Consider the following 25,487-nt stretch of genomic DNA (forward strand, 5'->3'; position numbering starts at 1 on the left):
TTTTAAAGAGAGTAAAACTGAGAGTCCTATAGGAGATGCTTTAGAAATACTCCCTGGATTTTGGCAACAGTCTTCTAGCTGGTTTCTTGGCCAGCAGCCACTATCTCTTCCATTTCATTTCCATCCAACTGCTGAATTGATCTCCCTAAAATGCAAAATGCATCATTTCATTTACTAGTCTAAATGCCCTCTGTGACTACTTATTATTCAGAGAAGAAAAGATGAATTTACTAACTTTGAGGTCCTTCTATACTCTGCCTTGCTCTTACCTTTCTACTCTTGCTGCCTGTCTCTGGCCCCTGACAAAGATACAGATGATGCTTCAGGAAAAAAAAAATCCCCAAATACACCACGACTCCCTCAGTGACTCTGCACACACTATTTCTTCTGCCTCAAATTTATCTCACTTTTTGACTAAGAATTTTTTTTCACTCTGTGAGATCAAATTCAGATTTTAGAAATTCTAAAAAGTCTTCTCCAGTTACATATTCTTCCTTTCCCTAGTCACACATTCACTCAAAAAATATTGTGTGTTTTCTAGGCCCCAGACCCTCTTTGAAAGGTCAGAGAGAACATGACGAGAAACACAGAAGAATTGTCTCCCCTCATGACACATTACAGAAAATAGAAAAAAATAGAAAAAATAGAAAATGAACAAATAAATAAGCAATACACTTTAAAATAGTGATAAGTGCAATGAAAAAGTAAGAGCAGGGTAAGAGTCAAAAATACCAGGGAATAGTGAGGAGTACCATAAACTTGATTGTTAAGGAGATGTCTCTTAGGAAATGATCCTTGAATGAGCAAATGGAGATGAACTGTACAGGCAGAGGTTCAAATATATAGAAAAAAATACAAAGGATCTAAGTGGATCTAAGTGTGACCAAGTTTGTTAAGCTAATGAACAATGACAGAAAGAAGAATATTTTGATTAGAATGTGGTAAGCCAATGGAAACTGATATCTTGCTCTCCAGGAGGTAAAAAAATATTTATCGGTACATGTTCCTCCTTCAGTGTTCTTATAACTATTTTATATAATATTATTAAACCATTTTTCATATTTATTTTGCTTTGTATGCTTAAATATCTAAGTCCCCTACTAGACTGTGAGATAAAAGTATAGTTATAGTTCACAAGAGTATAGTTTATACATTTTATCTTATTCCCCTGCACCTAGAATGGCCTGAGAAAACACATAGGGTGTGTAGACTAATCTATTCATTCATTTATGTATTTCTTTATTCCATAATTGTTTATTGAGAGCCCAACAGATAACAGGTACCATGTAAAGACACCAGAAATAAACTGATGAGCGAAGGTTATCACAGTCCCTTCCTTAATTATCGAATTTACAATTTTATAGGAGACTCACCAAATAACTACACTGATTAATATAAAATTAAAATCACAATAGGTAACGTAAAGGAGATATACGTCATAGTCAGACAATCAGGGACAATGTCTCTGAAGAGATGGAGTCTAGGCTACAACCTGAAGGATGAACAGGGGCTTATTACATGAAAACTGGGGCTGAAAGAAGAACTTAAGTAAAGGCTAGATGTGGAGGACAAGATTCAAGGCACTGAAAGAGAGCTAGCTTTGCATACCATGTAAAGGATTTTGGCTTTTACCCTAAGAACAATGGTAAGTCACTTGTTTCATCTCAAGTAATTACCCAAGTATTAACTAATTCAGCTTAGTGAGGGCCCACTTCACGGCAAATCTGTCTTAATGTCCTTACCCTCTTCTACAACCATAAGATATTTAAAAATAACAAGTCAAAGTGATCTCCTTGACTAGAACATGGCATAAATGGCCTTCCCTACTGGATTGCCGTTTACTCTCCCAGGATGACTGTCCAGCCGCTCTCATCTATAGAGAGAGTTCATGTGTTCATGTCACTCGTGGCTTTTATTGCCCCCAAATATGAATGCTATCACTTGTCTTTGTACCTTTGAACCTCTGTGCATTTGTGCTGCCACACATGAATGAATTTTTGATGGGAGGAACAATACCCTGGCTTACAACAAGAGATCAGGAATCTTTTGAAGGGCCATGTGTACAGGATTTATGATCTGAGGTTATCAATAACCATCAGATATCTGTCTTGCCCAACGAGAAATTATTACTAGTCTAGGTCTGGATACAAGGCTTTGTGATACATCTGCAAGGTTTTCTCCTTCATTTTAAAAATTTTTTGATAAAACTGGCATAAACAGGAAATACATGATCCCTGCCAATCATAATTAAAAGTTATGATCCTGTTAGTGTCTTAGTAACAGGACTCAAGGTTTGGAAGACTGTCTATCTCTAGCGCAAATCAGCCTACATCTTGCATACAGTTTATATAGTCAGACATATGCAAAGCCTCTAAGAAATAATTTAAATATATTGCAAGAAAAAAAAGATGAAAATGAATCAAGAATAATGTCACATACTGGGTGCAATGTTCTAGTTTTATTATGGCAATAGTCAGGACTTCTCCACAAGATGTGGTTGTTTTGTTAGACCCTGCTGACCACTAACTGACAAAACTAGAGAAATGCCCATGGAAAAATACAAGCAAGAAAAGAAGAGGCAAAAAGAAAGAAGAATCACAGAATATATCCTTTTGATTTGTCTTTCCTTTTCTCTGAGCACAGACAGATTTTTCATTTGTTAGAAGCTGTATATATGTGAGGAACAGAATCCTGCATGTCTTTATTTATTCATTACAATGGGGTTTTGCAGCCTTGGAACTATTGACATTTGAGGCCAAATAATTTGTTGTTGGGGGCTGCCCTGTGCATAGTATCATTTTTATCAGCATCTCTAAACATCACCCAATAGATGCCACTAGCATCCTTCTGCCCCCTAGTGGTGACAATCAAAAAGGTCTTCAGGGCTTCCCTGGTGGCGCAGCCTTTGAGAGTCCGCTTGCCGATGCAGGGGACACGGGTTCGTGCCCCGGTCCGGGAGGATCCCACATGCCGTGGAGCGGCTGGGCCCGTGAGCCATGGCCGCTGAGCCTGCGCGTCCGGAGCCTGTGCTCCGCAACGGGAGAGGCCACAACAGTGAGAGGCCCGCGAACCACAAAAAAAAAAGGTCTTCATACATTGCCAAATGTTCCCTGGGGTCAACAGGAAGAACCAGTACATTACAAAATGAAGTAGGGGTCTGATGTGAACAAAGAAATGTACTAAATAATTCATTTTCCCATATTCTCTATGCCTTTATCTTTGTATCTATGTATGAAGCACGGGAGACTGTACATGTATATCTCGCAGATGCAATTCTTACATGATCTCATTCAATCCTCCCAAATATTCTTTAAGCAGAATGCATCCTCCTACATTCAATTCATGCTGAAACTAAGGTTCAGAGAAATTAAGTAACTTGGTTAAATATAAACTATAATAGGAAGAGTCAAGATAAAACTCAATACTCTCATATAAAACTCTAACAAACTGAACATTTTGATTAAATATAATCAAATGTGATATCTAAGTTTTACAACTTTTAAGTTTTACAACTTTTTTACGACTTATCCTTTTACATTCCAAGTCAACTCTACACACAATAAAAGTCTCTCGTGCACATAAAGTATTGAATACATTTTTAAAGCTCTTTCAGGTCATGTTTTCCTTATAACCCTCAAAACAACCCTGTAACAGCATAGCAGGGGTTCTTATGCTCATTTTATAGCTGTAGAAACTGAGGGTCAGGAACGTTAAATGACTTACCTAAGAACTTATAGTTTGTGTGTGACAGAAACTGGATTCATCTAATATATACATATGCACGTATACATATGTGTGGATATCTGTCTGAATATGATGACAACTGGACAGGTCTCTACATATTAATTTTGAGCTCATTTCACAGCATCCCAGGATTCCAGGAAAGGGTAAAGGAATTTTTTGTTCTTCTTTACCTAGTAAGCATTAGAACTGTACTTGCTCATACACTTTTCTCTTAAAATTAGATTTCTCATTTCTTGATCATAGGGGAGGGAGGGAATGCGATTATCTTTGCTTCAATATAAATCATTTTAAATGACCATAAATATACACAAACCCTAATCTAGAATTGAAGATTTCATGGAGATGATAGAGGAGTATGGAGAAGAAGTGGGAGAAAAGTGTTGGGGTGAAGGATGAAAATAATCGACTAAGTATAATCTAGTAAGATTGGAAGGTTAACATTGAAGTCTATGGGGGATATAGCCAGACCCTTGGGTGGGATCCATGAGAGGAACTTCCATGGTTTGGCTCTAGAACGAATCCATTTGGCGGTATGAATCAAGGGAAAATTCAGAAACCAGAGAGTTTTCTTGGAGAAATGTGCAGAAGTGTTTAAATGGGGAAAGTCCAAGAAGGTTAACTAGGAGATTTACTGCAGGAGTACAAGCATGTAATGATCAGTGCAGGGAGAGACTGAAATAATCCAAAATTTTACTTTTTTCGCCTGAATTTTCAATCATTATTCAGTATTGGACCTTGAAGTTTAATGGGTACAACTACTTCATGTTTTAGGCAAGACGCTTCTATAAATGTCACTTAGTTGAAGGTGGTCACTGATACTGTTCCAATCTTCTGTATCCTTACTGGTTTTCTATTTGTTCTATCAAATATTGAGAGAGCAGTATGCGGATCTCTGATTAGAACGTAGATTTGTCTATTTCTCTGTATAGCTTTATAATTTTTGATTCATGTATTTTGAAGCTCTGTTATTAGGTGTATAAATGTTTAGCAAAGAATTGGCTCCTTTATAATTATGAAATGAACTTCTTTGTGATAACATTTGCTCTGAAATCTACTGATCTTAATATTATATAATAATAATTAACATTAATATCCACCTTTCCTTTGGTTAGTGTTAGAACGGTATGACTTTTTCTTTTCTTTTATTTTAACCTATTTGTGTCCTTATAAAGAGTATTTCTTACAGCCAGCATATAGTTGGGTCTTGTTTTTTTTTTTTTTTTTTTTGTGGTATGCGGGCCTCCCTCTGCTGTGGCCTCTCCCGTTGCGGAGCACAGGCTCCGGACGCGCAGGCTCAGCGGCCATGGCTCACGGGCCCAGCCGCTCCGCGGCATGTGGGATCTTCCCAGACCGGGGCGTGAACCCGGTTCCCCTGCATCGGCAGGCGGACGCGCAACCACTGCGCCACCAGGGAAGCCCCTGGGTCTTGTTTTTAACCTATGGGCTATTTATTGTTTGCCTTTAATTTAAATATTTATATGATTAATTTTATATCTATCAATTTATTACTTCTTTTTGTATATGCCCCCTCTGTTTAGGCTTCCTTTCCCCCTCTTTTTCTGCCTTCTTTTGGATTAATGCAATAGTTTTTTCTGATTCCATTCTATCCATTTGGGGAGCTTATTAGCTATAACTCTTTGTTTCGTTATTTTAGTGGTTTCTTTTGGGTTTATAGCATCTATCTTAACCTTTCAAACATCTATCTTCAACTGATATACCACTTCATGTCTAACATAAGAAACTTATAGTAGTATACTTATATTTCTCCCCTCCTGAAATTTGTGTTCTTGTTGTCGTGTAATTTGCTTCTATATGTTATTATTTTTGTCTCTACAGTCAATTGTGTTTTAAAGAGATTTAAATAAAAGGGAACTAGCTTGTATTTTTACCCATGTAGCTATCATTTCCAGTGTTCTTTGTTCCTTTGTCTAGAGGTAGATTTCCAAATGGTACAATTTTCTTCTGTCTGAAGGACATCTTTATAATGTTTCTCAGAATGTGAGCCTGTTCGTGATTAATACTTTCGGCTTTTTTATGTCGGAAAAAGTATTTCTATTTTTATGGATTTTTTGCTGGAATAGAATTCTAGGTTTTATCTTTGTGTGTGTGTGTGTGTGTGCACAATGTGTGCTTTTAAGATTTTCTCTTATAACTGATTTTGAGAAATTTGACTATGATCTGCCTTGGTGTTACACTTGGAGTTTATTGAGCTTCTTGGATCTGTGCATTTTTAATTTTAATCAAATTTTGAAATTAGTCAGCCATTATTTTTTAAAATACATTTTTCTGTATACTGTCCAACTTCCAGAATAATAACTGCATGTATATTAGGTTAGTTTAACATCTCACAACTCACTGGTAAAAAATTCTGTTTCTCTGTTTTCTTTTTTAAGAATAATTGTTATTGCTATGTCTTCAAATTCACTGTTCATTTTTTCTGAAATATCTAATCTTCATCTACGGCCATACCACCCTGAATGCGCCTAATCTTGTCTGAAATAGCTAATCTTCCATAACTTCCAGCCACTGTATGTTTCTCCTCAGACATTATAATTTTCATCTGTAGAAATTTGATTTATCTTTTTTATATATTCAATATCTCCACCTATCTTTGGGTTCATATAATGTACAGTTATAATAACCATATTCATGTTCTTCCCAGATAAATCTAATACTTGTGTTACTTCTGGATCTCTTTCAACTAATTTATTTATTTTCTAATTATAGGTTTCCTCTTTTTTTGCATGCCTGATAATCTTATTGTATACTAAACATGGTGGATTTTACTTTGTTGAGTGCTGGATGTTTCTCTATTCCCATATATATTATTAAGCCTAATTCATAACATAGAATTAGGCTTAATAATAGTTCAGAAATTTGGAATCAGTTTGGTCCTTCTGGGTCTTACTTTTATTATTTCTTATGTAGAACTAGTCAATGCTCAATATAAGGCTATTTCCCTGTGTATTGTAGCCAATGCCCCATGAATTATAAAGTTTCCCAGTCTGGCTGCTGGGAACAAGCACTACTCTAAACCTCTATAAATGCCAGGCTCTGTTAACTTTTATCTTTCTGGGTGGTCATTTCCCAGTTTCAGGTGGTCTCCTCTTGTGCGTGTGCTGATACACATTGGGGACCCTTGCAGATATGTGTACTTTTCTCTGTATGTAGCTCTTTCATCAGTTCCCCTGTCCTGTGAACTTTATCCATCACCAAATCCTATATTCTCTGCCCTGCCTCTTCAATTCAAGGAGACAGCTGCATGCTGCCTGGGTTTTACTGCCTGCACTGTTGTCTGGAAAGTTTCTCAAGGCAATAAGCTTGGCCAGCAGCAGGGCTTTCTTGTTTGCTTGCCAATGCTCAGGCCTGATGCATCTGTTGTCTGATGTCCTATGTCTTGAAAAACATTTATTTCAACTACTTTATTTGTTTGATGATTGTTTCAGGTCAAAAGTAAATTCAGTCCCTGTTATATCATCCCGTTGCGGAGCACAGGCTCCGGACGCGCAGGCTCAGTTGCCATGGCTCACGGGCCCAGCCGCTCCGCGGCATGTGGGATCTTCCCGGACCGGGGCATGAACCCGCGTCCCCTGCATCGGCAGGCGGACTCTCAACCACTGCGCCACCAGGGAAGCCCTATATCATCTTTTAAAGATTGTTTTTTAATTTTTAATTTTTCTTTTTTGGTTGAGTTGGGTCTTCGTTGCTGTGTGCGGGCTTTCTCTAGATGTGGTGAGAGGGGGCTGCTCTTCGTTGTGGTGCATGGGCTTCTCATTGCAGTGGCTTCTTTCCTGTTGTGGCACGCAGGCCCTAGAGCGTGCTGGCTTCAGTAGTTGTGGCACATGGGCTTAGTTGCTCTGTGGCATGTGGGATCTTCCCAGACCAGGGCTTGAACCCGTGTCCCCTGCCTTGGCAGGCGGATTCTTAACCACTGAGCCACCAGTAGTCCTTGTTATATCATCTTTATTAGAAGCAGAAGTATCATCCGTCAGTTTCAGGTTCAAATGTCACCACCTCCGATAAGTCTTGCTATGAAATTTCCCTCTTTGTTTACCTCATGTCACCATCTATTCCATCCCTTCTATAATTCCTTCATATCGACTCTCCCAATTTGTAATCATTTTAAAATTATTTGTTAAAATAATTAAATACTTGTTCCCTTTTTCCTCTCTTGACTACACAATTTCATTCATCACAGCATGGACTTCTAGAATCCCAGAAATTATGTGCATGGCACATAATAATTGCTCCTTAAATATTGGTTGAATAAATGAGTACATCTCAATCATGTTTTTCTCTTTCCGACTTGTATTTGCCTATCTTATTATTTAAAATTTAACATTCTATGCGTGCACTGTACACTGAGGAATTTTTCTGAGCAGAACACTGGGTTAAACGAAGAGGCAAATAGCATTTCCCTGGGACTCTTCTTTGCAACAGAGTCACCCAGCTGGCAGAGCTGCATTCAGAAGCAGGGTACAAAACTGAATACTTGTCCCTGGAAAGATTTCTAGGTGTATACTGTATGAGTACCACCCTTGCTGCTGCCTTCCTTCCTGCGGCACTGTTCCCTGAATTGTGTACTTGAAACGGGTTTGCTTTAGTGGGAAGTGGAAAATAAGCAGGAGTCTACTGAGAGGTAAACATGGCAAGGTAGACTCTCCTAGTAATGACACAGGAGGTGACATATGTCACCTCCTACTGTGACCTTTTTCTCCCTCCAGCAACACATATTACTCTGAAAAACGAACACAGCTAAAAGGAGAAAAAAACGGAGCCACCAACGTGGGACACTGCTTAGTGGCAACCAGCTTGTTTACATCCCTTTGTCCAGCATGAAATGCTGCTGGACTTTTTGATTTAGTTCCCTTGCTTTCCTTTGAATCAGAGAACTCCAAATCTAGTGTTAATTTGGAGATAACCCTCTTCTCAAATTTCCTACATTTATTGAAATTATGCTATACTTAAATGGAGGGAGAGGAAGCAATAATTACTAAGCACTTACCAATTTCTAACGACCCTGATGGAGCCTTTGATTTCGGGAGATAGAGACATGTGAAACAGATTTATGGAGGTCACAGTCTGATTGGATTAAATAGACTAGGTAGTGCTAAAAACTTGAGGGACATTTCTATGTGATAAACAGACAAACTATTAGAGGATGAGAAGAGACATGCTGTGGACTCTGAGGACACAGCATATAATAGCGGGGCCTGAAGAAAATATTGTATTGGAAATTGTTTAGTAACAATGGTTATATGGATACAGACACAGTAGGAAAATCCTGATGTAGTAGAGATAGCATGGGTCACAGGAGTCAGACAAGTTTGGTCAGATGGGGAAACTAATACTCAGTGAAGTTAAGTATGATACCTGAGGTCACACAGCTGGTAAGTATAAGAGTAAGGATTTGAAGCCAGGTCTCTGAGATCTAAAAGGTAAGCCTCTTTGTTCTACCACATTACCTGTAAATAGCAATATTTGTGTTTTTAAAAGAATTTCCTCTTTTTGTAATATAGGCTAGGTGATAAAGCTGTGTTAAATCAAATTCCTGGTGTTTATGTGGTCAGAAATATGTGCAGTTGAGTGACTTAAAAATCAACACCCAGAGGAGAGTGGACCTTTCTACCATGCTTCTTATACTGAGACTTCCATCAGCAAGTGATTTCCTTGCTTTTTAATTTAATGCTAACTCTGTTCAAGCAGAAAATAGATTTGAAGACAATGAAAAATGCACCACTTTATTTTCCTAAGGTCTTCCCTGCACAGTAGACCTTGAACAAAACTAATTTTATAAGGAGAGACAAACAACCAAGTTAATCTTCAAATGCAAAAATTTATTGTTTTTTTCCCTAAATTATTTTACTAAGTATTGATTCCTTGATTCTTATTATTCGTCTTTAAATCGCAAGGCTCAGTGCAGAATTTGCTTACATTCTGGTAACAAAATTCATAATCAAAAGGGAAGAGGAAAATAACCCCACCATGGTGCATATAATTTTTCTGTCCAAGGGAACCTTGTAAATTGCTGATAAAAATAAATTGTAGTGAATGAGAAAATCATAAAAAGTAAAATATCAAAGGATTCTTAGTGATAACTTGGTCCAATTATTATTTTATTATTGTTTTCCACTCCCAAGGTAGGGAAAGGTTGGTTTTCTGAGAAGGAGTACTTTGATTGCAGTTTTTCCACATGGGTACCATATTTTGGAAGATTTTTCAATGTAATAACATTACTACAGATAATGGTTATACTGAAGTTGATCGATTTAGAAATGGGGAAATGTGCAGAGTTGGTGATCATTAGTAACAACGACCAAAACAATTCTCTGAGGTCCAAATTATTCTTGGCCTTCAAGGAACCTAGAAAGTCTAAGGGAGTGATTTCCATCGCTGGTTTTAGTGGGTTCTATGGTAGTGTATCCCCTCAAAGGAAGCTGAAAGAATAAAAGACAGTTGAGTCCTTTTTAGAATAAAGAGACTAGAATAAAATCAGGCTGAGACCAAATCGAACTACAAGGCCATAGAAAGAAATCTCAGAAATACATTAAAATGGAACTGAGAATTAAGAGCATATGGAGGGCAGAGGTGTGTATAAGCTTAGAACAGAAGAAGGTTGTGATTTAGCAAGATACCCATGTAAAATCAATGGATTGCTCATTGCTGGTGTACCTTGACTACTTGGTGCTTCTTAAGTAAAATAGCTTTAATGTCTGGGGAGAAGGACAAATAGAAGCCTTTAAAACATTTCCAATCTTTATATGTTTTTCTTGGGCTCTCAAATGTTTTAAAAATTACAAAAAATGTATATTTTAGCCTTGATTTCCTGTACCTTCAGAAAAAGTTGCAAGAAGCAGGACCATTTTACTATAATGGTATCAATTTTCAATACTCATATGGTGGCTTTGTAAGCAGATAGGGTAGGGGATCCCTGGAAAAAGAGAACTAGGCACAGCTTTCTTGACATAAAAGAAGCCATTTTGTGGTCTAAGCCTGGCCACAGTGCTTGTCCTTGAATAGGTCTCAGTAATTAAGGATCAGTAATTAAGGGAAGGGAGGAAATGCAGGAACAGAGGGAAAGCAGTTAAGAAACAAAAGTTCAGTGATAAAACAGTCCTATTTCCTCCTCAAAGGATGTACATAGCAATCTGAGAGTTCTGCAGGAACTAGGGCCCCCAGGTGGAGGATGGTAACTACATGCTGACACCCCAGAATGGTCCAAATCTAAGGAATGATGATGTTCACCTTTTCTGACCCTGATGACTTCAATCAACTAAAGCTTGGACTCTGTCAACCTTTGCCCAGATTCTATGCTTAATTCTCCTCTGCTCAAGCCCCTTCATGAATATGTATGTATCTTTAGCTTAAAACTGCCCCATTTTTGCTGTTCATGGAGACACTGCTTTGGGAAAGATTGCCGGTGTTCACCTTAACTTGCTGCAAGTAATAAATTCTTCCTCCTCCCGCTCTTTGGCTTGATTGTGTGTTTTGGCTCTAGACCCACCAAGAGGCAAACCCAGTTTTCGGATAACATCTTCATCTTTGAAACAGCATAGAATGCATGCTTTCCAACTCAAAGTCTACAGTATTCTCTATTATCTTATAATAAGGTCACTTAACTCATTTATATAATTATATAATTTAATAATTTAAATAATTTGGACTCTGAGGCATTTAAGTTTGCCATCTAATTTAAATCGTTATGACATTTGAATTTTAAGGTAGTATTTCTTAAGCTTTAAGGGGCACCTAGGACCTTGCTGAGGTGCAGATTGAGATTCAGTAGACTTGGCAATTCTAATCAATTTCCAGGTAATGCCAGTACTGGTGGTACCCAGGCCATACTTTAAGTAATGAGAGCTTAAAGCAAATGTCTTCCTCTGGAACTGGAGAAAAGGACTTATGTGAACCTAGTTTGTTTGGTAATGGGATACCAAGGAATAAGAGTACAAGGCAGGTAAGCGAAACAGTGAAGGCCTGAAAGCCAATACAATCATATATTATCAAGTTGGCCGCCAGGATGGGTAATGTCAGGGAGGAAGAAATTTGCCTCTACCCTTCTAGGTTCTTCTGGCTGGTCTAAGAATTAAATTAGCATGAGAGAGATAAACAGGAGAAAATCAAACAAAAAATTTAATGATATGTACACATGGGAGAGACCCAGTAAATTGAGTAACTCACCAAAATGGCCAAAGCCCTCACCTTAAATACCATTCTCAGCTAAAGGCAAAAGAGACTAAAGATGTTGAGGGTAGAGAGAGTCAGTTAAGGGAGGCTACAAAGAAAAGCACAGTAAACTAGGGCAAAGTCGTCATTCAGGTTTAAGTCAATGCCTTCTCCCTTGATAAGAATATCTAGATTTAGTCAACTTCTTCTTCCTGGTACAGCAAGGGAGATTTCTCTTATAAATGTAAATGTTTCCTACAAAAAGGTAACTCCTACTTAGTTTTCAGAGTTTTTCCGATATCTGCTGTTTCTTAAAAAATAATCAGCTTAAAGCAATTAATATGCCAAAGAGACATATTTTGGGATGGCAAATTCTGCTCCCCTATAGTAACTAATGATAAATCCTACTGGGAACTCTTAAAGAGTTTTATGAAATACATATCACAATTTACTGCCTGGGGATAAAAGAGGGACTATCTACCCATCCAATCTTACTCCCATTGGTCAAAAGATGCAATATGTTTTATTATGATTGGTTGGTGCCTTGAGACTGGGAGCTTGGCCACAAAGCTCATGTCTCTTTGAGGCAAAAGACAGATGGTCCCTTGGCACTTTGCCACACTGCTTCCCCCAAAGCCGTCATGACTTTACCATTCTAATGGTGAAAGCATAGGCACACTCTTGGACAATAAGCATCTGGGGAGAAGATAAGTATTACTGCATTTTCACTTTCAGATTACTGGATGGCCTTTAAGGGACCAGTAAAAGTCATTGTGGCTTTTTCCTCTCCTAGAATTTCTGTGGCCCCTCCAGTGACCTCTAGCTTATGAAGTGGTTGCTAGTTAGTAGAGAATCAGACCCAATTCCTCTTCCTACTGTTTAAGAGAAAACCACATCCTACAGTAGATTAATTGTACAATACAAAGATCCCCTGCCAGACAGCTATAGAAGAAATCTCTCTTGTTTGGAGGCCCTTTAGCAATCTTGAAGATGCTATGGAGTGAGGCTATGTCTCTCTCTCTCCTAAGGGAGTCTAAGAGATTATCACCATTACCATAATATCGGCTATAGAAAACAAGTACCTCTGGGTTCTAGGCAGCCCATTTTTTCACTTTTCTTATTATAGTTCTAAAATTTGAGTGGAATGACAACCTATTAAAACAGCGGCATTCCGCAACTAATTAGAATGTTTCCAAAGCTTTAGATTATGCAATAATCATTTACATCAGAATTCACTGCCTTGCTCAGGTTAGGGCTGATAACTTGAATTCTCTGCTCAACTGTGATGCCTGCATTATTTTCCCCCTAGGGTGACAAAGGTTACTGAAACCTGGGGGGAGTTTTAAAGTGTCAGTAGCACACAGACAGCTTCACTCATGAATTCCTATCTGTTCTGGAGTTTGAGACTCAAAAACCTTTGGGATTCAATGGAGCATCTAATTACCTACATTTGGCCAAGAGGCCATACTGTGTAGAGGAAAGACCTTTGGCCTAAGTCTGAGAATAAATTTTCTAGATTCTTGAGTTAAATTCCAGCTACTCTTCCACACAAAAGGTATGGCTTTAGACTTATTCCTTTGATGATAAAACTTCAGTTCCCACATATTAAAACAAGAAAAATATTATTATTCTCATTCCTGTCTCAGGATTATCAAGGGAAACAAACGTTTTAGTTTTTGTCTATATCACACAATAGGTGTGAAGATAACATGAAAAGATGGCAGGCACTTTATAGCCATAAAAGGACCACACAAGGGGTTGTTTTGGCAATCACAAAGGTGGCAATGTATGTTTTCAGTTCTTTTATTATACCTTATAACTGATATCACTTTCCTTTCAATGCCTTTTTTACTACATCATAGTCACACGTCACTATTTCAGAAGGTCTTTTCACCCAGCTAGCTCTCTAGTAAGAAATCAATAATCCAAAAAAGCATTGATAATGTTGTTAATTATGATGATGATATAATACTTTGCATGTGAATATTACAATTTAAAACTAATATGAGTGGGAAAAAAAATAATATGTGTGGAATTCCTTGGCAGTACAGTGGTTAGCACTCTGTGCTTCCACTGCAAGGGGCACAGATTCGATCCCTGGATGGGGAATTAAGATCCTGCATGTTGCATGGCATGGCCAAAAATTTTAAAAATACATTTTAAAAAATAAATAAAAATAATATGAGTATCTACTATTGCTAACAATGACCACATTAAAAAAAAGCCTTCACTTTTCATTTTGTCCATGAAGCTCTAAAAGAATAGATCTCTTGATGTGACTCACATAGTAAGGTGTGGTTAAAGAATTTGAACCAGGCATATAGGGCTCAAAACCCATTGCTCTTTCTATTATCACTATGATTGTTACCAAGACTGTCACCTCATAATCATAACTCTGCCCCTCCCTAGAACACAAGCCAATTACTCTTCTCTAAGTTTCAGGAAGAAGCTGCAAAGAGAAAAAACAAACAGACAAACAAACAAACAAAAAACAAAAAAAACAAGAATTGCTTAGAACCAGCTAGGCCCAAGATGGTGGAAGATTTAACTTCCTGTAGACCCTAAGCCTAATTATACACTCACTGTAATACATTAACATGCTAAATGACACACTAAGACAGTTGATGATTTCTGTGACAACAACCGGAAAAGCCCAAACAAGGACTGAAAAGATTTGCATTGGTTCTAGGTCCAAACCACACCCCTATTCTCTAATAACACATGAATATTCCTTCTACTCTTTCCAAATCCCTCCCTTTTACTGCAACCTTCCTATATATTTGGTGTCTCCCCTCTGAATTGGGTTGAGAAGTTGATTTGCAACTAGGTTCCCCCTTCTCCATTCTTTGGGCATTGAATAAAGCTTGTGCTGTTCCAGTCTCGGCATCGGTTTCCTAATTCTAATGACAAGAGGGGAGACATAAACAATCAAACAAACAAACAAAGGACACTAGAGGAAAAAGCCTCTGGCTGACCAAATTACAGTCCAATCCTGACAAAATTACATAAAACATCACACTAAAGGTTTATTTAACTAGTTCTTATTACCTGATATGGCATATCTATCTTTCACCAAAATTATTACAAATCTTGTTAAAATGCAAGAAAAAACATAACCTGAAGGGACAAACCAAGTATAAGAACCAGACTCAAATAAAACACAGATGTTGTAATTGTCAACATCAAACATGCAATTTAAAATAACTATGATTAATATGCTATAAGGGTCTAATGAAAACGTAGACAGCATGTAAGAAAGTTAGCAGATGGGGTATGCGTCCCCGAACAAAGAGAACCAGACCAAGCTTTCTTGACATAAGAAAAGCCATTTTGGGTCTAAGCCATTCTGTGATCTAAGCCTGGCCACAGTGCTTGTCCTTGAACAGGTCTCAGTAATTAATGATCTTAAGGGAATAAAAGAATGCAGGAACAAACAACTGTTATAAGGCAAGAGAAGTAACAATAGAAAAGATAGTATATCAGGTGTAAAGACTGTTCCAGTTCTGTTTCAATGGTAAAGATTAGCCTAATGTTCTCAAGCACCAGATTAACTGGAACCTAAGGGATGATGATATAGACCTCTTCTGACCCTCATGACTTCATTCAACTAAAGCTTGGACTCTGTCAAACTTTGACCCAATTTTATGCTGTATTCTCCTCTGCTCAAGCCCCTTCATGAATATGCATGTAACCTTAGCTTCAAACTGCCTCAATTTTGCTGTTCTAGGAGACACTGCTTTGGGAAAAATCTTTAGTGTTCCTTTTACTTGCTGCAAGTAACAAACCCTTCCTTCTCCCGATCTTTGGCTTGATGTGTCTTTTGGCTGTACCCACTAAGAGAGGAACCCAGTTGTTCAGATGACAAGACTAGATGGGAAATATAAAATTATGTACCACAGAGATGGAACTGTACAAAATTTAAAAAAAATTAGAAATCAAAACAGTATAATAAAAATGAAGAATAACTTTGAGTTCATCAGTAAAATGGGTATAACTGAGGGTTGAATCAGAGATCTTAAGATAGGTCAATAGAAATCTCCCAAAATGAAACGCTAAAAATATAAAGGATGAAGGAAAAAAAAAGAACAGAACATCTAAGACAATGGACGAATTTTAAAATGTTGTAGCATACATGCAATTTAAATACTAAAAAGAGAAAAACAAGAATGTAGCAGAAGAAGTATGTGAAGTAGTATTGACTGATAACTTTCCAAAATGAATGACAAGCACCAAACTACAGACTCAGGAAAAAAAAAAAAAAGGTAAAGAAAATTTACTTGGGTATATCATATTATCATATTTAAATGATAGGAAACCAGAGACAAAGATAATATCTTGGAAAAAAATAAACCTATAGAGTCACAAGGATAACAATTATATTGGATATGTTGTCAGAAAACATGCAAGAAAGAAGAAAGTGGAATAAAATATTTGAAGTGTTAGAAAAAAAACTCCACCAATCTAGGATTCAATACCAGTGAAATTATCCTTCAAAAGTGAGGGAAAAATAAAAAGTCTTTCTTAGATAAACAAAAACTGGGAATCACCTAGTGATCCAGGGGTTAGGACTCCACACTTCCACTGCAGGGGGCACGGGTTCGATCCTTGGTCAGAGAACAGAGATCTCGCATGCCACGTGGTACAGCCAAAAACAAAAACAAAACAAACAAAAAAACTGAAGAAATTAATCTCCAGCAGACTGTGCTGCTAAAATTATTTTAAAAAATTCTTCAGGGAGAATTTAAATTAAAAAGATCTGCAACTTGGATCTACAGCAAAAAAAAAAAAAGATGACGCATCAGAAAAGAATAACTGAAAGAAAATTAAAGTCATTTATTTTTCTTATTCTTAATTAATTTAAACTATAATTGTTTCTTTAATTTAATAATAGTAACAATGTATAAGTGATATAAATGACAGCAATGTCATATGGGTGAGAGAGAGGAGTTAAAAATACTCTTTTATAAGGCATCTGCACTATAGATAAAGTGGTATGATGTTATTAGAAGGTATACCTAGTTAAAAATATGTATTGCAAACTCTATGGTAACCACTAAACTTTTTTAGAAGAAATATATTGATATGCTAAGAAAGCAGATAAAATAGAATCATATAAACTGATAAGTTAAAAGCCAACAAAAAAGGCATAAAAAGATAGAAGTGGTAAAAAAAACAAAGACCAAGTGCAAAAAATAGAAAAAAAATTTAAAACTTGATAGATATTCATCTAAGCACATCAATCATCACTTTAAATGAGAATTTTCTAAACATATCAGTATAAAGGCAAAGATTCTCTATAAAAAAATAACAAGGAGCCAAATATATGTTATCTACAAGAAACCAACTTAAATATACAGACTCAGATAGGTTATGAGTAGAGGGATGGAGAAAAGATATACCATGGTTACAGTAACAAAAATAAAGCTGAAGCAGTCATTTATTTGCATACAAAGCATAGTTGAGAACACAAAAAATTGTCAGGAATAAATAGGGTGTTTATTTGGCGATAAAAGGGTTGATTCTCCAAAAAGACATTACAATTCTAAAAGCATATGTACCTAACAACAGTGTTAAAATTTATGAAACAAAAACTAATAGGACTGAGAAGAAAAACAGACAAATCCACTATTATAGTCATAGACTTCAACACACCTCTTTTAGAAATTGATAAATCAGGAAGGCAGAAAATCAGTAAGGATATAGTTGACTTTACCAGCACTATCAATCAACTTGATCTAATTAACTTTTATTAGAACATTCCATCTAGCAATAGCAAAATACACATTCCTTCCAAGCTCTCGTGGATCATTCAGCAACTTATAACATGTTATGGGCCATAAAACACACCTTAACAAACTTAAAAGAAAGAAACCACGTAAAGTATGTTCTCAGACCACAACTGAATTAAACTAAAAATAAAAACCAGAAAGATAGTTAGAAAATTCCTACATATTTGGAGATTAAAAAACACATTTCTAAATAACACGTACCTCAAAAAATAAGACTCAAGTTAATATATTATGTAATATTATATATTATGTAATACAATATTATATTACATATTGTATTATATGTACTATTACATATTATATACTACATACTAGGGATATTACATATAAATTAATACACATTGGACTAAGTGAAAATGAAAATACAACTTATCAAAATTTGTGAGATACAGCAAAAGCAGAGAGAGGGAAAAATTTGTAGCATTAAATGAATATGTCAGAAAGGAAGAAAGATCTAAAATCAATAATGCAAGTTTCCACTTTAAGAAATTAGAGAAAAAGAGCCATTTAAACCTAAAATATTCAAAAGAAAAGAAACAGTATAAACTAAGAGGAGAAATAAATGACAAACAGGAAAACAGTAAAGAAAAGCAATGAAACTAAAAGCAGCTTCTTTGAAAAGATCAATGAAATTGATAAGCCTCAACCCTGGATAACCATGACTACAAGAGAGACGTTACACATTAGTGACATCAGAAATGAAAAAGGCGTCATCACTGGCCCTTTGACACTAAAAGGATAACAATGGAATGCTACAAACAACTCTATGACTTCAAATTTGATAATTTAGATAAAATGAAACAATTTCTAGAAGGACACAAACTACCAAAACACAAACACCGATAGGATAAATACATAATATGAATATGCCTATATTAGAGGTATTCAAATAATTTATAACCTTTCAAAAAATAAAGCATAGGGACTTTCCTGGCGGCACAGTGGTTAAGAATCTGCCTGCCAACGCAGGAGACATGGGTTTGAGCCTTGGTCCAGGAAGATCTCACATGCCGTGGAGCAACTAAGCCCGTGCACCACAACTACTGAGCCTGCGCTCTAGAGCCTGCAAGCCACAACTACTGAGCTCACACGCCACAACTACTGAAGCCCGGGTGCCCTAGAGCCCGAGCCCCGTAACAAGAGAAGCCACCGCAATGAGAAGCCCGCACACCACAACGAAGAGTAGCCCCCGCTTGCCACACCTAGAGAAAGTCCGCATGCAGCAATGAAGACCCAACACAGCAAAAAAAAAAAAAAAAAAAAAAAAAAAAAATAATAATAATAATAAATTTTTTTAAAAAAGCATAAACACCCAGATTGTTTCACTGGTGAATTCTACCAAACATGTAATGAAGAAAAATCCCAGTTCAATACAATCTCTTCCAGAAAATAGAAACGGAGGGGAAACTTTCTAAATCATTCTATGAGACTGGCATTATTCCAATAAAAAAACAAACTGAAGATGTATATGCACATCTATATTTCTTACAAACATAGATGCAAAAACTGTCAGTGAAATATAAGCAAATCAAACTCAACTCTCTATCTATATCTATATCTATATATCTATATATATCTCATGACCAAGTGGGATTCACTCCAGATATTCCAGGCTGATTCAACACTCATAAGTCAATCAGTGTATGAACCACGTTAACAGGATAAGGGGGAAAAATCATACGATCATATCAGTTGATGCAGACAAAGCATTTGACAAAATCCAACAATGTCATGAGAGAAACTCTTGGCAAGTTAGTAATGCGGGGGGCATTCTTCAACTTAATGAAGAACATTCAAATAATCAAAATAAAACAAAAACAAATACCTAACGCTAATATCATAGTGGACGATGAGAGATTAGGTGTAAACACAGAAGAGGCAAGAAAGCCCTCTCTCATCAATCCTATTCAAAATTGTACTGGATATCTTAGCTAGTTCAAATAAGACAAGAAAGGAACATAAAAGGTAAATCATTGAAAAGGAAAACACATTGGAAAACTGTTCACAGATAAACTGACAAAATAACTTCTGAAAATAGTAAGCAAGCACAGGTGGTCCTTGACTTACAATGGGTGGAAACTTGACTTTACACGGTTGACTTTATGATGGTGTGAAAGTGATATGCACTCAGTAGAAACCATACTTTGAATTTTGAATTTTGATTTCTGCCCTAGTGATACGCAGTGAGATAATCTTTCATGATGCTGGGCAGTGGCAGCAAGCCCCAGCTCTCAGTCAGCCACTTGATCACAAGAGTAAACAGCCGATACCCTCACAACCATTCTGTACCCACACAACCATTGTTTTTCACTTTCAACTCAGCATTTAATAAATAACACGAGATATTCAACACTTCATTATAAAACAGGCTCTGTGTTAGATGATTTTTCCCAACTGTAGGCTAAACATAAGTGTTCTGAGCACTTTAAAGGTAGGTTAGGCTAAGCTATGACATTTGATAGGTTAGGTGTACAAAATACATTTTCAAATTGTGATATTTTCAACTTATGATGGGTTTATTGGGACATAACCCCATCATAAGTTGAGAAATATCTAGATAGTAAGGTCATTGAAAACAAGGTTAATATAAAAAAAGTCAACTGCTTTCCTATATACCAGCACAAAAAATAGGAGTTTGACATCATCATCATCATCATCATCATCATCATCACAAAGTGCCATTTTTAATAATACTAAAAATAAAAAATAACAAATATAAATCTAACAAATTATGTATATAATTTATATGCAGAAAAATATATAACTGAAGAAAGAAATTAAAGTTATAAATAAATGTAGAAATATTCTGCTTTCATGGATTGGAAGACTAAATATTGTTAAAATGCCACTTCAATCAACTTTGATGCATAGATTCAACAAAATTCCAATCAAAATCCCAGTAAGTTATTTTGTAGATATTGACAAGATGATTCTAAAGTTCATATGGAAAGTCAAAAGACATAGAATAAGTAACACAATACTGAAGAAAAGAAAAGAAGACTAATGGCATTAAGATTTAATACAGAGCTTAAAGTAATGAGAAGAGGATGGTATTGGCAAATGAATAGAGACATGGATCAATAAAATAAAATAGGGAGTACAGAAATAGAACCACACAATATAGTTAACTTATCTTTGGCAAAGGAGCAAAGGCAATTCAATGGAGAAAGAATAATCTTTTAGAGAATAATGCTGGAAATATTGAATATCCATATTCCTAAAATTAATCCAGACACAGACCTTACACCTTTCACAAAAAGTAACCTATTTTGAATAACAGATGTGACTGTAAAATGCAAAATTATAAAATTTCTAGAAGAAAACATAGAGAAACTCTTGATGACTATCTTAGTCAGTTCAGGCTGCTATAATGAAAAACCTGGGTGACTTAAACAAACAAATAAATGAAAAACACATTTATTTCTCATAGCTCTGGAGGCTAGGAAGTCCAAGATCAAGGTGCTGCTGCTAGATTCTGTACCCATAAGAAACATTTTCTTGGTTTGCAGACAGCTTCTTTCTCACTATCTCCTCACATGGCAGAGAGAAAGATCATCTCTCCCCTGTGTCTTTTTACAGGGGCATTAATCTCATTAATGAGGACTCTGCTCTCATGACTTAATTTTCTCCCAAAGACCCCAACTCCAAATACCATCATCATGGGCATTAGCATTCAGCACATGAATTTTGGAGGAAAATAAATATTCAGTCCATAGCAGTAACTTTGGGTTTGGAGATGACTTTTTAGATACAATATCAAAAACACAATCCATAAGAGAAAAACTTGATAATAACTTGGACTTTATTAAAATTAAAATTTCTGCTGTGGGAAAGGCAGTGTTAAGAGAATAAAAAGACCAGCTACAGACTAGGAGAAAATGTTTGCAAAACAAGTATTTGATAAGTGACTGGTATCCAAAATATACAAAACCAGAACAAAACAACACAAAACAAAACAAAAAAACCCTCTTAAAACTCAACAATGTATAACACAATAAGATACCACTACACATGTATTAGAATGGCCACAACTGGGAACACTGACAGCATGGAATGCTGGTGAGGATGTAGAGTAACAGGAATGCTCATTCACTGATGGTGGGAATGCTAAATAGTACAGCCACTTTGGAAGATAGTTTGGCAGTTTCTTAACAAAACTAAAAATAGTTTTACCATTCAGTCCAGCAGCTCTTTGTTATTTACTTTCAAAGGAGTTGAAAGCTCATGTCCACATAAAAACTTGCACATAGATGTTTATAGCAGCTTTATTCTTAACTGCCCAAGTGGGAAAGTAGCCAAGATATCCTACAGTGGGTATATGGATAAATAAACTGTGGTACATTCAGACAATGGAATATTATTCAGCACTAAAAAGAAATGAGCTATTAAGCCATGAAAAGACATGGAGGAAACATATGCGTCGTACTAAGTGAAAAAAGCCTAAAAGGCTGAAAAGGCTAAGTTTTCTATGATTCCAACTATATGACATTCTGGAAAATGCAAAACTATGGAGACAATAAAAAGATCAGTGATTGTCAGACATTGGGGGGTATAGGAGTTATAAACAGGTGGAACATAGAGGATTTTTAGGGCAAGAAAATCCAAGAGAAAGAAAACAAAGGACCCAAATAAAAAATGGCCAAAAGAGCTGAACAGGCATCTCACAAGAGTAGATATGAACATGAAATATAATCATATGAAAAGATGTTCAACATCATATATTGTTAGGAGTTTGAAAATTAAAGCAAAAAATAGATACAACTATATACCTATTAGAATGTTTAAAAATAATAAAAACTCACTACCAATTTCTGGTGAGGATGCGAGCAAAAAACTCTCTTATCCATTGCCAGTGGAAATGCAAAATCATACAGCCACTTTGGAAAACCACTTGGCAGTCTGTTACAAAGCTAAATATAGTCTTAGCGGATAATTCAGCAATCACACTCTTAGGTATTTACTCAAATGATTCAAAAACTATGTGCACACAAAGACCTACACATGAATGTCTATGTTATTTTTATTCAGGATTGTCAAGAAATGAGCAATCAATGTGATCTTCAATGGGTAAATGGATAAACATAGATCTATGCTATCATACAATGAAATAGTGTTCACCAAAAAAATGAAATCATCTATCTAGCCACAAACAGACATGGATGAAGCATAAATGACCACAGCTGGTTGAAAGAAGTCAGTCTGAAAAGACTATATATGGTATGATTTTAATGACATGATGTTCTGGAAAAGTGATAAAACAGAAAAAAAGTTTTGAACATTTGTTAGAGGGGAAGGAAAATTGAATAGTTGAAGTACAGGAGATTTATTAGGATGGTAAAATTATTCCATTTAATACTGTAATTGTGGATACATGACACTATGCATTTATCAAAATGCACAGAATATTACAGCACAAAGAGGAACCTCACTGCAGGCAATTTAAAAATAAATAATCTAAAAGTTCTGGGAAATTTCAAGTAGAAAGCAGACTGTGGGAAAACGTTCTAACTGTACTACTAATGGATGGAACACCCTCAATAAAAAAGGGTGGGGGAAATGTTACTGACCTAGGAAACATTGAAAATGAGTGGAGTCTGTAAAACTAAAAGTTATAGAAGTACTGTATTCTAGTTGATATAGTTGTTTTCCACAGGGGTATGGGCTAATAATTCTGATAGTTCTATAAGTGAATCCTGGAATTAAAATATTAAGTAAATAGAATGTGGATAGTGGAAGCTGGGCTTCTCACCACTGAAGATGGAATTTAAAGATAAATAAAGGAATGAGTCAACAGTTATCCGTGTGATATGGATTAGAGGTAAAAACATCAGTATGAACTTATATTTAGGTTAAAACAGATAAAGAAGGTTACATATATAAATATTTATAGACTTGTGTATGCACACATATATTGTTTTGTTCTTTCATCTGGGATGCCTAGAAGCAACACTCCAGTAACAATGAACACACCTAGCACCCTGATCTTATAGTTTCTAAAACCACTGTCCAATAAAAGGGACAAGAACTACTTGGAGTAATTACTGATTCTAGGACTGGAGCAGAAAATATATAAGGTGAGCACATAGCATCTTGAAGTGCCAGAAAAGATATACTAAAAACAAAAACACACTGATGAAGCGTTTATCAAAACAACTCAGGATCCAACTGAAAGAGCACTCAATGGCCCAAGCTGATATAATTTGAACAGTAAAATTAGGATTGGGTTGTAACATAAACTATAAAATATCTATGAATCCATACTTACACAAATAAGTCATTGAATAATAATTATAAATAAATGAGGCAAGGGAGAAAAATCTACCCAAAGTAGAGAATGGGAAGGGTGATGAAAGAGTAATTTTACAGTAGAGAAATCTGATAAAGACTACCTCAGCCATGTGACCGAGTTCAACATTAATTGTAATGACTGATTGTGTTAGCATGTACCATTGACATGATGTGATGAAATGGCACTTAATCTTTGTTGTCATATTCCCAGTAGTCCATAGTCCCTGAATCATGGGAAAAATATCAGACAAATCCCATGTGATGGATAGTCCACAAAATCCATGACTAGTATTCCTCAAAACTCTCAAGATAACAAAAACAAGAAAAGTCTGAGAAACTGTGGCAGTCAAGAGGAGTCTAAGTAGACGTGATAACTAAACGTAATGTGGCATCCTTGATGGGATCCTGGAACAGAAAAAGTACAAAAAAGGACAGTGGGAAAAGCTAAGGAAATTTTAATAACGTGTGGACTTTAGTTAATAATAATGTATCAGTATTAGTTTACGGATAGTGACAAGCATACCAAAATGATCTAAGATCTCAATAATAGGGTAAACTGGGTGTGGAGTTTGGGGAAATCTGTGTACTATCTTCACAATTTTTCTGTACATCTGTTATGAAAAATAAAGTTCATTAGCACTTTTTAAAAATTAATTTTTAACATCTTTATTGGAGTATAATTGCCTTACAATGTTGTGTTAGTTTCTGCTGTGTAACAAAGTGAATCAGCTATATGTATACATATATCCCCATATCTCCTCCATCTTGCGTCTCTCTCCCTCCCACCCTCCCTATCCCACCCCTCTAGGTGGTCACAAAGCACCGAGCTGATCTCCCTGTGCTATGTGGCTGCTTCCTACTAGCTATCTATTTTACATTTGGTAGTGTATATATGTCCATGCCACTCTCTCACTTAATCCCAGCTTACCCTTCTCCCTCCCTGTGTCCTCAAGTCCATTCTCTACATCGGCCTCTTTATGGCTGAGTTATATTCCATTGTATATATGTGCCACATCTTCTTTATCCATTCATCTGTCGATGGACACTTAGGTTGCTTCCATGTCCTGGCTATTGTAAATAGAGCTGCAATGAACATTGTGGTACCTGACTCCTTTTGAATTATGGTTTTCTCAGGGTATATGCCCAGTAGTGGGATGGGACTGCTGGGTCGTATGGTACTTCTAGCACTTTTAAAAATGCAGTTAAATGCGAGTCAGAGAACAAAGTATGAATTTCTCTCTCTCTCTCTCTCTCTCTCTCTCTAATCTCCACTCATTTTAAGGAATAGTGTTGTTCCACAAGTTGCTCAGTCTAATGGAATAACAATAAAATACACTCTTATTCAACATTGTTTTGGAAGTTTTAGCCACAGCAATCAGAGAAGAAAAAAGAAATAAAAGGAATTCAAATCAGAAAAGAACTAAAGCTGCCACTGTTTGCAGATGACATGATACTATACATAGAGAATCCTATAGATGCTACCAGAAAACTACTAGAGCT

Source organism: Physeter macrocephalus, chromosome 17, assembly GCF_002837175.3.
Source record: "Physeter macrocephalus isolate SW-GA chromosome 17, ASM283717v5, whole genome shotgun sequence".
NCBI lineage: Eukaryota > Metazoa > Chordata > Mammalia > Artiodactyla > Physeteridae > Physeter > Physeter macrocephalus.